Raw genomic sequence first — 12,850 nt, 5'->3', positions numbered from 1 at the left:
ATTAATTGTAGTTTTTGTGATCTGATATGAAATCAAACCAGTCTGACAGTTCTTAAATGTACTTGGGAAGTCCTGTTTAATAAGTATTTAGGGTATAGGCGATTTTAAAATTTTGATGATTTTTGCCATTTGATATATATGTGGATGTCCTGGCACGAACCTTTCAAATGTCTTGGCTTGCATGTCTCTCCTTTTCTATCAGTGATATTTCTGGAATGATTTCTTAACATTTTGAGGCCCCTTCTTTACTGTTCTACCCTTTGTTGGTTAAATAAATAATTAGACTCTCTGTTCATTAATGACATCCTATCTTCTATTTGTACATAGCTATCACATCTGCCCTCCCTCATTTTTTTCCCCCGCTATTATAGTCTGTGTCCTACATATTACATGTCAGTTGTAGGTAAACTTTAACAACTCAGTAAGGAAACAAATGCTTACTCTGTCATTAGTCATCTGAACTTTGACAAAACCATCCTCTCTTCTCTTCCTTCCATGGGTATTAATAGACAGGCTCAGACCCTACAAATGAATCTTTTGGCCTTTAAAATGGGACTTTACACCCTAAAAATGTGTCTTTGGACACTCCAAATGAGGTATTACAAATTAAGTACATGAGGCTTTGAACTGTAAGTGAGGAGATTTTACCCTGAAATGAGGCTTTGTTGATTCACAGGAGGCTTTTCAGGCAAGGAGCAAAGCTTTGGCTCTAAAAATTAGGATCTTGGCTGTAAGAGAGAGCCTTTGAGGCTCAGAAAGAGCCTTATAACTCTCAAAAACTACCTGAAAGGAGGTTGTAGCAGGTGGTGTCAAGTGTTTCCTCCCAAGTAACAAGCAACAAGATGAGAGAAACTGCCTCAAGTTTTGACGGGGGAGGTTTAGATTGAATGTTTGGAAAAAAGTACTTCACTGAAAGAGTGTTCAGGCATTGGAACAGGCTGCCCAGGGCAATGGTTGAGTCACCATCTCTCAAGTTGTTAAAAAAACTGAGTGGATGTGGCACTTGGGGACATGATCTAGTGATGAAAATTATGGTGCTGGGTTTATGATGATCTCAGAGGATTTTTTCAATCTTAATGGTTTTGTGAAAAAGGGCACTTCAGATAATTTTTACATTTAATAGTCTGCACTCCTGTTTCAAAGGGAGCGCAGTACCATCGCATATTACCAATCACCTTAAAAATAAGAAAAAAAGACCCAACCAAACCCAAGTAGGAAAAAAAACGAAACAAAATGAAACCCACGTCCCAGCTGATGAGCAAATAAAGGCTGGAAAGAGCATGTCCTTGTCACTTGGCAAATATGGTACATTCCGCTGCAAAAAGAAGGAATGATATAAGCTTTTCCTGAAAAGAATAAATCCTTTATTAGAGATGATGTCTGTTAGGATATGTTGGCCAGCACCTTCTGCAAAAATTCCTGTATATTATCATCTGAAAATTCTCCAAGACTTAATGTTTTGTTAGAATGAATAACAGAATAATAATCTGGTTTTCTGTCACCTGACAGTGAGGAGACCCTCTCTGGTCCATGTTTTCATGATTGATTAGGAAGAAAGGCCAAGCTGTGTAAAAGCACTGATGATAGTACTTGTCCTGAGGAAAATTGCTGTAGGCCACTAATAACTGCTAAGCAGGAGAAGTAAGAATAAGGACTATACTGACAGAATGCTCTGAATTCATACATTTTAAGTCTTTACCTTAGAGATTATAGAAGAGTCCTAATGGATGCAACAGGAAGATTGAATAAGCTCAAACTGGAGAACTGTCACAAATAACGGGCTGCTGGTGACTTCAGAGTTAATAGATGTGTGAAGTGGTTTTTGCAGTCTTTCTATTTAAATGGATCCGCAACAGGACTAAATTATAAATAGTGAGAAATTGTATTCCTTGTAAGAGTTTAATGAATTTAAGATCTCCTCACAGGTGGTCTATTAGTCTATTTTGAGATCCTTTCAAGGAAACCGAAGCTACTAGAGGAGGGAGGATGAACTTGTCTTTTATCCACAGTCTCAGGAGGAAGTGTTGGCAAAACTAGGATTAAACCTTCTGAGTTTTCTTTGCTGTCTTATATGCGTCGCACAAAACTCTTACAACTGGCTCCAGGAGGTAAAGAATTAGTAAAACCCATTTAGTTCAGAAAAAGTCTGCATTAACTGGTGTAGTTAAGAAAACGAAAACAGGGAGTCCTGGCAAGTGAAATTAAATTATTGAAGTCTGCATTTTAAAATGCTATATAGTAAACCTGAGTTTCAAAAAGTTTCTCAAGTTGCACAGTTGTAGGGAAATATAATTATTTCTGGACATGCAAACTATTAGAAGTGCTATGAAAATGCTAAATTTAGCCACTAAAAACATGTAGCAGTACACCTCATGCAAATTACAGTTACAGTGATTCACAACAATAAAAATATAGCAGTAGTGATGGATAAACAGTTGCAGATATGTTCCATGCATATGCTCGTGAATTGATAATGAGTTTATTGTGGCCATATATCCTTGTGGACCTTCTCCATTACTATTTGAATGCAGTGAGTTTCACAGTTGTCATTGTTTATGAGAAGTACTTTTTAGATTAATGTGGGAGACATTGTAGTCTTGGAGGGACGACAGTATTCCATCAGCATTTGCCATCAGAAAGCAGGAGTGTGTCATGGTACTTTGCTGTTTTAAGTTTAAACTTGATGAGCTCAGCACTTTGTTTTGTTTTCTAGAGAGAATTAAGAGAACTGCTGAATGTAGTGTTACCCAATGAAAAGCTTTTGATAGCTACATAAAAATCAGACACTAGTATTTCCTTTTAAATGATTGACTGGAATGTTGATGTTGTTCCTGGAAAAGCTTAAGGACAGTCATAAAAGTTCATATTTAAGTAATCTGCTTTCTTGTGTAATTGTATAATGGAATTCTGAAGTAGTGTTGCCATAGCAAATTGCTATACATTCTTTGCTAATATTATAATTATGTGTTTTTTATAGCTCAAATCATTCTAAAGAGATGCATTGTTTTAAACTGGACATTTCTGGAGGGCTGAGCTTGACAAAATTTGTACTAAAATATCTGGTGAAACATTGGTGCTTATTCTTTTAAAGACATGGCAGTACATTTTTCTGATTTGTAAACACTTTTGAAAAATGTTTTCATGCGAACATTTGTTAGTAAAACAATAATTCTTTAAAATGCTGATTTCATGGGTAGTTTAAATCACTACATATGACTGCTTTGCATATGGAAAATACAGTAGGTGTGTAACTTGTGAATGAACACAGGGGAAGTATAAACTCTCTGGACCCATTAATATCTTCTTATTAGACCTGTATTTCAGAGGTGCAGGGTTTGCAGTGATTCTTATCAGTCTGTCTTTAGTTTCTTGCCTTTTTTCTTTTTTTAGTAACTCTCTATCTGATTTTCTAATCTATTGTTGCAAGCAAAGCTAGCACACAAATCCCATGGGCGTCTCTATCCCCACATTTATGGCTTCTAAATTGCTGTTCCTTAACTGATAACTCTTTTCTTTAAACCACCCAGGCAGAGGTAATGCCAGTGGAAATCAAGAGTCATTCTTCCAATGTCATTTGTTAATACATTGTCATGAAACTTGTTTGGTAGTAGCAAGCCCTCTATGCTCAGAGGTTTAAGATCCTGCAGAAGGATTGAGGCAGAGCTGGTGCTTTCACCTTTCAAACAAAAGGATTAGAAGTGACAGCCAGCTCTTCTCTTGACTGACTTAAACAATCGCTATCAAAATGATTGTAGTCATGCTGCATTCAGTCATTTTGTGCTCTATATGCTAATGCTAGTGATGGGATAGAGGAGAGGGTGTTTATATGCACTGGACTATGTAGTTGGGAACCTGCTAGTCACTTGTCTCCCAAGCTGTTATTTCCAGTAATAGTCTTCATCTTGAAGCTTGTTCCAAATGTCTGAAGTACTGGGGAAAGGGGATGAAATTCTCCTTGTGGCACTCTCTATGTATTTTTTTTTTTTTTTTTTTTGAGTGACAGGTTGCTTAACTTCTCTCTGCTTCAGTGTGTTTCCCCATATGGTATAAATGAGGATTATCTGTCTGTCTTGGATTCTTCCATAGCTTGCATCACTGAAGTATCTGAGTGCCTCCCAGTCTTGGATGCATTTGATCTCCCAGCACCCCAGGATGTGGGAGACGTACTGTTAAAACCCTCTTACAGAATTTTAAAGAAAGTGTGTGGTAGAGCAGATTTGGCAGGTCAGTGGTTGTTACGAGACGTTTATCCCTCTAACTGTATATAGTACCCAGAGAAGGTAAAGATCCTGAGAGTAACATTTACTTTTTTTATTATCCTCCTGGGTGAAGGTGTCAATTGGGTAGTTGAGTTGCCTAAATAACTATTGTCCCTCTTAGCCAAGGTAGGCCCTTCTTACATTATAAACAGGACAATCTTTCAGGAAATATGCTGTGATACTGACTACACCACTGGTATTTCTCAGTTGAATGTAGGTATTCCTGATTGGATTAGAGCTGGGTGGCCAAAACTGCTGTTCACAGAATCACAGCATCACAGAATGGGTCAGGTTGGGAGGGACCACAGTGGGGTCACCTGGTGCAACCTCCCTGCTCAAGCAGGGCCATCCCAGAGCACATGGCACTGGATTGTGTCCTGGTGTTTCTTGAATATCTCCAGTGAGGGAAGCTCCACACCCTCTCTGGGCAACCTGTTCTTTGCAGAGAAGTTCTTCCTCATGTTCAGGTGGAACTTCCTGTGCATCAGATTCTGCTCATTGCCTCTTGTCCTATTGCTTGTCACCACTGAGGAGAGCCTGGCTCTGCCCTCTTGGCACAGATCCTTTAGATATTTATATACATTGGTGAGATCCTCTCTCAGTCATCTGCTCTCAAAACTGAACAGGCCCAGCTCCCTCAGACTATTTTCATAAGACAGATGCTGCAGTGCCAAGTAGCTCCAGTAATGTAGCCACTATTTCCTGGGCTAAGTAGACCAAGACCCAGGGTATGAATATAACCTTTCTTTCTATCTGGGAAATAGTGTTCAGTGTAAGGATGGGAATATGACCAGGTTTTTGGTAAAATTTAAAACATACTGTCTTGTGTTCAACATGAATTTAATAATAACATATACCACAAATAGAATAAAATAAGTGTCTTGAATTTTTTATGCAATACTGATATGTTCTCCTGCACCAGAAGGTGTTACAAACTTACAGGAAAGATTGCTGTCTTTGTGGTTGAAGCTGATGCCTTTCTTTTCCAAACAAATTATCTTGGCTATGTGTACATGAGAATGAGCTTGCCCTGATTTTCATTGCAAGCTGTGAAGCAGCTGTGGGGAAGGAGCCCCAAGGAAAGCAAAGACTGTCCTAAGAACTGTTGGAGATGCTCCCAGTTTTGTGGGGAAACAGGATCCAACCTGAGCTCAGCCTTGCAGCCCTATGTTTTTCCTTCAATCCACAGATTACCAGGGCAAACACATTTGTTTCAGGGACACTGCAAGACAGGACAAAATTCCAGTGCTAGCTGTGATCAAATGGCTTCCCAAATGCTGTGTACAAAACTGTCATTGGTGAGCGGAGATCTTAATTCAGTGTCACCAATGCCTTTTCTTTCCTTAAATCATCAGGCAACAGGTACTACCACTTGCTCTTTTTAGGACACGTGTTTTTTCAAGATACCTGTACTTTCTTTCCATGGTTCAGTTTTACCCACAAAATTGAAATTGGACTTGCTATTTGGCTGCTTAGGGTATGCTTATGTTTGAGGGGCTATTTGCTTTGTGTTAGTGCAGAATATACATTCTGGTATGTGTGTTTGCATAAACATACTTCTTTTGGTTTTTTTTTAAAGCCTAGGGGAGATTTGGAATTGCCCAGTATATAGTACCTGAGGCTTGTGTCTGTTACTGTTACACTGCCCAAAATGGATAAAAAAAAAGTTCAGGGACTGCTATTTTTGTCCTTGCTCAGTGTGACATGCACACACATCTGTGCCTCCTGTGGTGTCTGTGTGGGGTGATCCCAGGGCATGGAAGGATGAGTTTTTTCTCAAGGCCCCAGTTTAGTCTGTAGGCTTTTCTGTATGTGTGCTGTAAGCTGGTGCTCAGCTGTCATTTCCTCCCTCCTGCTAGAGCCAAGGACAAACTCCTGTCTCTCAATACATTAAACCTGTCAATGTTTGACATAAGCAACCAAAAGATTGATGAATGGAATGTGAAACAGCTGGTTTTGAGGGTGCGTTATTTTGTTATTGATAGGCCAACACTTTTTTAACAAAGTTTCAAAGGTGTCTATTCAGTGGTTATTTAAGGCGTTTTAAAAAAGAAAAACAAGTTCTGTCATGAACACCCATAGTGACTTGTCCTGCAAGTGCAAGTTCTGTGCAAACCTATAATTTCCCATCATTAATTACTTCTGATGGAGGTATTAGAAGGAGATTTGATACATGCATTTCCAGTAGTTTTATAAAAGCATTTTCTCGGCAGCAGTAGAGCATTTGAAGGTCAGGTATCCAGTGTTCTGCTCTGAAGCATGAGAGCACACTTGTCAGTATTTAGCTGGGATTATAGCTAGAGCTCTGGGCATGGAAGGATCATTCTTAGATACCACAGAGTTTCTCTGTTGATCTGGATCCTGCTCCTTACTCTGCAGAAATAAATACTCAGTCACCTTCTAGGTGTCTGCAACTGGTTCCCTTCTTTCTAAAGCCTGCCCTCATGAAATGAAATTCTGCAAAATCTCCTTTACTTCATAAAAGGCCTTCTTTAATCACAGCCTAGGGTTGGACTTTTTTTGTACCTGGAATGATCTTTTCAGCCATCTGCCTTTGTAAAAGCCTTATATTTTCTAATCATTTTATGTTCTATTTTTATCTGAAACAGTGCAAAGGGCTGAAATTGTGGGACTACTGATGAACATGTCATAGGAGGCTGTTCTTGACTATCAAGTCTCTTTAAATATCTTCTCTTACAATCAGCAATAATTAATAATTAGGAAGGGGAAAATCTATTTTCTAATTATTTATTTGGCAGGAAGCTTTTTCTAGGAAGATAAGTAAATACCAAAGGAACAGTGGGTTGAAAAATATTGTGCAAAGTTTATGTAAACAAATTATGTTAAGATAAACAAAAAAATCCAGAATGTGGGCTTTTGGCTCTTGATTAATGTGCTTTTCCGGTGTTTTGCTGGACAGGATCACTCAGTTGCACCATGCTGAGTATAAAACCCTTCTAAGGCTTTGTGCATCTGTTTCTGGAACTCTCTCACCCAAGATATGTTTTTATTTAAAAATCTTGAAGTGTATCAGTAAGTGCAATGGGCAAGTAGATCCTGATGTAACCTTGAGGTCATTGGAAATATACCAGGGAAGACTTTGGTCCCAGCATCGTGTCTCTTTTAGATGGCCACCCAAGTGCAGTAGCAGTGTATTCATAAGCATGGATGTTTGTTTTCATCTGTTTTTTAGGGTAAGCTTAACACTTGTTGAACTCACATATCTATTATGTGACAGACAGGCCAAAAGCTCTGTGTTCAGAGGTGGTATAGGAAATGAAGAAGGATCCCAGCCTGGTTCACAGCATAGGGCAAACCATCTCCTGCTTTCTTTAACATTTAAAGAGAAAGCGAGTTGTTTTTTTTTTTTAAAGCTTCAGGACTATTATTTGAAACTTACACATAGTTGTAGCCCTTACAATCATCAGACATGGAGTTCATATGGAAGGATTTCTATTTTGTTTTAATCCACAGTCTTAGTATTTTGTCTCTGGATTCTAGAGTGCAATAAGAACCCACATTGTGTCAAAAATAAACAAGATTAAACCTCAGCGAAAGAAGAGACTTCAGTGACTAAATCAGGATGCCTTTGCTATAATTACATATAGCAAATACATCTGTTTAGTAGGTTTTTGGTTTTGGGATCCAGAATCTGGTGGCAAGGACCACCAGATTCTGGATCCCATGACATTGTGGTTATTTATCAGCGCTAGCCCCAAATACTCTGTTAGACTTACATCCCACATTAAATTCACTTGTGGATTTGCATTTTCAGCATGTTTTGAGTGTTTGTTTCATTTCTTTAACAGTGTAGTATTTCAGCTATCCTGAAAAAACACATGGATAACAGCTGTAGGAAATCATGCAAAAATTTTATTAAGCACTAGACTCTAAAATTGCCTTTTTCTACTACAAATGCACTGACATCTGGGTCATATCTTCTGGTTAATTCCAATGTGCCTGACAGTGTAACACACGAGCAAATGAGGGAAACAACACAGAATGCACAAAAGAAGGAAACAGCAAATCAGTGTTCCTTGTGTTTTAGATACTGTACTCCAGAATATCTTTCAGATTTTCCTTATAAATCCATCCAAAGTTCTGAATTCTACAGAGGACGACTGTGGAAAATCCCTATGACAGAGCTGGTTACCACTATAATGAAGTTTTGAGGTTTATTATTTTCTACCAGTCAAGATTGCAGGAAGTTATGTCCAGGAGGCAGAAGCAGGTGTCCTCCACAGGTTTTGTTACTGAGCAGTGAAAATAAAAAAAGGGATCAGAAACCATTGTCAAGTTTTCTGCAAGCTTTACAATGAGAGATGGTCATAATTTCAAACAGACTTTAGCAGAGAGCAACAGAAATGCCAGCTGTGTAGTAATTGACTGTTTGGATAGCTTAAAATTTATACCTATGCATTTTTTTTTCCTTTATAAAATTGAGATTTGTATATCCACATCATACATAAGCTGTTGAACACTAGTCTATCTCTTCATTCCCAGAGGTTAACATGAGAAAAATGTTGGTATCCTTAGTAGTGAAAAAAATACTGCAATGAAATATGCAGTCTTCAGATGGTAGTTTAATAAGTATAACTTCTCATTAGTTACAAAATATATTTATTACAGGCTTCAAATTATCAAGGACTGCTCAGTAGTATAAACCTGTTGTGAGACGTATTCCTTGTAATATTAGCATAAATTCTGCACTTCCAAGTGAGATGAAAATGAGGCTAGATAAAAATAATACTTGTAGAAGATAGGGCTGGGAAGTCTTTTATCTAGTCCATCCACCTGATCCTAAGGCAGGCTGAGTTATTTTCTACAGTTATTCCTACATCCTGTCCCCAGAAAGTTCCATGATTGGGATTCCTAAATATTATTAGGCAATGCATACTATGCTTACCCATAGGGTTTGGGTTTTTTTTTTTTTTGACACCCAATCTGTTTTCCTTGCTATGTTTTAGGCTACTGTTCCAAATGAACAAGGAAACATAGTTTTACCTTTATACATTGCAGAAACTGTTAATTTACCAGATTAGAGTCATCCTGTCTCCGCTCTGCCTTGTCCAGCAACTGGACCCTGAGTTTTCCAGTCTTTCCTCTTAGCTCATATTATCTAACCTTGTAAATATTTTTTTGTTCTACTCTGGACTTTACCAGTAGGTCATGAAACGTGGCTTTCAGAAAAGGGCACAAACTTCCAAACTAAACAGTGGAAAGATTATTGTAGTTGGTGTTAGCACCACCTTCCTGTTCTTCGGTGCTCTGATGACATTAGTGACTTTGCCAGCACTATTAACTCCAGCATATATTTTTTCAAAGCTATTGCCAGACAGTCATTCTCTTCCTTAGTTAAAAGTATGTCCCTAGTATGACCTAAGCATCGTATTAGATTACTTTTGTTGCAAAATCTCTTCTTACCACCTTTTTTGTTGTTCTTGCTATTTATGTGGCGAAGTCAACAAAGGAAGGAGAGAGGGAGTGAGTGAAGACTCGTATGTGCAGGTTACTGTGAAGCAACAAGTTCTTGCATGTTCCTCAGGGGACTGTTCAGGTCCACACGCATCTCAGGAAATTGGGGTAAAAGCACATTATTTACCAGAGACATTACTTTCAGCAAAGGAGCAACAAGCTGCTTTGCATGTTTTATGGTGTGAGAACCTGCAAAGGGTGTAGCAAAACAGATGATGGATAGTAATTTGTTCCTGTATTGCTACTTTGGTTTCATCCTGAACTATAAGAAAAAATAATTAAGCACATTTTAAATATGAAGGGCTTTATAAGCATAACTTATAATGTAGTGGAAAAGTCTCCTAATTGAAACTAGAAATTGTATTGCTGAATTTAAAATTATGAATTATTTTTATTCTTTCTATTTTTTAGTGATACTTTTTGAGCCAACTGACTTCAGAGCACTCAGAAATTTTCTGGCAGAAAGGAAATAGAATCTTTCTATTTTTAATAATTCAGTTGAAATTTTTAGTCATCCAGTTAAAATTACTTGGAGAGGAATACACAGTCCTGTTCTAGAAAGTAATATTTGAAGTAAATCTCATTTTAAAGATCTTTTTTCCTTATGTGCAGAAGAAATTCAAAACCTTTTTTAAAAAGGGCGAGAGGGGAGAGGAAGAAGAGACATCCACTTGATTCCCCAAAGCTGCACACAGTAAAATTGGAGGGGTGGCTACAAACAGATATTCCCACACAAGACACATTTACGTGTTCTTTGTATAAACAAAGGCTATTTCAAATGAGGAAAGGGATTTGGTTTTGAGTGCTTGATGTGACCTCTAAAGAGCCTTCATATCTCTGCTCAAAGTCCTACTTTGGGGATTTTTCAGTGAAAAACATCCTCTGGTACTTGCAATGCCACCAGGTTCAGCTGCCTGCAAGCTTCTCCTTCTCACAACAGTTAACTCAGAAGAGCTCATGGAACTCATCTGTTCTACTCGTACGTAGTATTTCATAGTGTCAGTGCACATACAGACATTCTGGAAATACCATTATTTTCTATCCATGTGTGGGTTTAATTGGATTTCCGAATAGTTCAAGAGCTCATTTTTCCAAGATGCTGAGAGAAACATGAACTAGTTCACACAGTTGCTCTGGATTGCTTTACCTGAGCTTTTTGCATTGGTTCAAAATCTATTGATGTGCAGTATGAAGCAGTGGACAGAATGTGAGGACAGAATAAGAATATCCTTTAATCAAGTAAAAAGTCAATCAAACACATATTTAAAATGAGCCTGAAGGCACAAGCTATTTTTCATAAGCTTGGCTCTTTCTTTTTCAGTCCTCTTTTCTCTCCAGTCAGGTTTTGTTATTAAGCACTGTGGCTTTTTAATCAAAGCCCACAGTTACCCGGAGTACATTTTTGTGCTGGCTCTGCCCCAAGTGCAGGCTGCCGAGGCTGCACATCGACAGAGAGCCCAGAGAAGCGTTCCTCAACTTGGACCTTTTGTCCCAGCTTACTTCCTGTTGACCGGCGAGTGGCCCTTTGCCTGGCTTCTTGTCAGGTTGTTCACACAGAAGAGAGTTCAGTGTTTCTAAGGGCAGTGAAATCTTGAAGCAGATTAAAACTCGTATGTGATCTTCTTGGAGCAGGAATACCAGCTTTTCCCTTTGTGGGTTTGCTAAAGGACAAAGGTCACAAGGACGAGATAGAGCAGTTTGGTATGCTGGGGTGTAATTACACTCCTGCTAGGGAAGAACAGCACAAGATATTTACTGGCTGACTGTTCTCCTTAATGGCAGTGTTGAATCTCTGACCATGTGTAAAGCCTCGTGAAAATGTGCTATTACTTGTCAGAAAACAATTTTAATACAGTTGCTACAGCTCTGTTGCAGTATGTAAAGCTCAGTCAGCCTTCAGGAGCTGGAGGAAAGAACTGTATTTGGACACGTCCTTTAATGCAAAGCCTGTAGTAGGATGTGTTTGTCATATTACCTATTGTCATATTACCTCATTGTCTAGCTCCTTTCCTCTGCTGCATGCATGTATCAATATATGCTTATGTACACATATAAATACATATAATAACTTTAGTGTTTATCACAGGATTAAATATATAGCTGTAGCTACAGCAGTGCAGTGATCAAACAGAGAGCCCTGAAGAAGTCATTGGTGCCCCAAAGCTTTTTAGCTGTGTGAGCTGGACTACAGAAAGTCACTGCTACTCCTTGCGAGCATTATAGGATTTACCTTGCATTTTTAGTGCTAGTGGCAGGGAGGAAAAGTATTGTAGTGAAAACCTCTCTGCTCAGGTAATCCTCCTGGAACACCAGCATTTTACTGCTGTCCTGAGCTACAGGGGATTGATATAAATAGGAGATTCCTTAACTACCTAGCCTGGAGGATGATTCAAGAGCGTAAGATAAACGCTTACAGAATTAAATAAAGAAAGATGAGGCTGAACATCCAAACTCCATTTTCAGAGAGCAGGCTTGTGTCACTTGGCTTCCAAGGGCAGTGGCCAGGAACTGTTGTGAGTCACCTCAATGAACACGACAGGGCATGGGACACAAATGCCTGTTTATACAGGCAGGGGTGGGAAGAATTAAGCCTGCGCTTTCCATGCCAAGAGCTCAGTGTGCTGAATAAGGATCAATCTAGGTCCAAAAAATGTTGAAGAGCTTTTTGTATATCTGTGTGTGTGATTTTGAAGATTGAAAACTTAGCTTTTTCTGTGATTTTTGAGGATAAATCCAGGTTAAATTTGGTAGCAAGGAGAGCTTGCTTGTAGGAGGTTTTAATAGGAAGCTGGCTCAGAGCAATACAGAAGTAGGTTATGAGTCCTAGTGTGTGTCTCTCTGTCATTCCTCATTTCTGTGTCTGCATTCCTGAGGGACTCCTTCATATCACGAAGCCCATTTGACTTATGACCTAAGACAGATTTCATTTCCCAGCTCAACAGAGGTGAAAGGCTAGGGCAGTGTCCCACAACCAACCTAGCTTCCACATTGTTTTCCAATCTGAAACATTTCAGTACTTGCAGATAATTTTTGAGTGTCAACATGCTGCTTCCAGTTACTGAAGGATAAGGGGAAATAGGGAAGCTAATTAAACATTTCCAAAAAAAAAAAAAAAG

General features: G+C 38.7%; 1 protein-coding gene across 12 annotated transcripts in view; it reads left to right on the top strand.

The window, feature by feature from the left end:
• RBMS3 (RNA binding motif single stranded interacting protein 3) overlaps positions 1-12,850 on the top strand; it is a 703,009-nt gene that overhangs the window by 401,580 nt on the left and 288,579 nt on the right. The window lies entirely within an intron of this gene.

Source organism: Anomalospiza imberbis, chromosome 1 (genome assembly GCF_031753505.1).
Source record: "Anomalospiza imberbis isolate Cuckoo-Finch-1a 21T00152 chromosome 1, ASM3175350v1, whole genome shotgun sequence".
Taxonomy (NCBI): domain Eukaryota; kingdom Metazoa; phylum Chordata; class Aves; order Passeriformes; family Viduidae; genus Anomalospiza; species Anomalospiza imberbis.
The sequence above is the reverse complement of the archived record's forward strand: the minus strand, read 5'-3'. Positions and strand labels throughout refer to the sequence as shown.